The 1,061-nt window shown below is 39.5% G+C and overlaps 1 pseudogene; it reads left to right on the top strand.

Annotated features, from left to right (window-relative positions):
- Positions 1–731: 731 nt before the first annotated feature.
- Positions 732–825, top strand: LOC126286719 (U6 spliceosomal RNA; annotated as a pseudogene).
- The last annotated feature ends 236 nt before the right edge of the window (positions 826–1,061 follow it).

Raw genomic sequence — 1,061 nt, forward strand, 5'->3', positions numbered from 1 at the left:
CAAGAAAGGTCATGTTTATTCGCAATGTTTTTGACTAGCCATCCTAAGTGTGAAGATGAACCCTTGGTTGCCTCTGAGCGAAAGAAACACTGCCTTCTCATAATCTGTTTTCGACCTCGTTCCTCAGTCTGGTTTATACGATTATTGAGCGGTTCGTTCCGGGTACAGGAGGCAATTAAATACCTCTAACGTTACTGTACTCACGATTATCCCCTCTAAAATGGGCATGATCATAGCAGTATCGCACTCTTGTCTTCCGTCCATACAACATCATTTTTAGATAGCAGATCATTTGGATCGTTCCAAAATATTTTAATTTCTCGTGCGATGTAATCGTTTAGCGGCCTCCATGTATTAGACATTAACAAGTAAACTCAAATATTTTCCAGTGGAAGCATGGGGGCAGACACAGTCCATCAGCTATGAACTCTCATGTGCACCAGGAATAAGTGAGTTTTTGTGTTTACGCGAGTCTGGTATCCACTAGTTTATTTAGAGGTTAACTGATTCATTGTAGGATGATGCTTGATCGCCAAGTGCCGTCATAGTCGACATTCATCTGAGGTGTTGGTAGCACGAGGAGCTCCGCACCTGCACGAAACTTACCTACTAATCCCCATACTTTCACCACAGAAGCACACGAACAGTTCTTAGACTTCATTTCAGTAGTATTTCTCCCACTGATCGAAAGGCTTTCTTTTTTTCAATTTGGAAAATTCCTTCCTTCAGCTAAGCATCAGTAGTATTCATATTAAAAATGGAACGATACAGAGAAGATCAGTGCGTAAATGTGACACGCAAAACCTTGAAGCTTTTCAAATTTTTGCTCGCCGAACATAAGCATTAGTGGTATTATTCTAAGTTAAACACAGTGTGTTCTTTGTAGTACAACTGGACAGCGTATTAAAACGGTGTCAGTACGTACATAAAATAAGGAAGTCAGTTCATCTTACTTAATCTTAAAAGTATCTTTCACTGTGTTTGCTTAAAGACAAGGATATCGCTGATTTTGCATTTATTCACTTTCTGGGGCAATGCACCTCACATTAAAAAAATTGTTA

The sequence above is a fragment of the Schistocerca gregaria genome, chromosome 1 (genome assembly GCF_023897955.1).
Source record: "Schistocerca gregaria isolate iqSchGreg1 chromosome 1, iqSchGreg1.2, whole genome shotgun sequence".
NCBI lineage: Eukaryota > Metazoa > Arthropoda > Insecta > Orthoptera > Acrididae > Schistocerca > Schistocerca gregaria.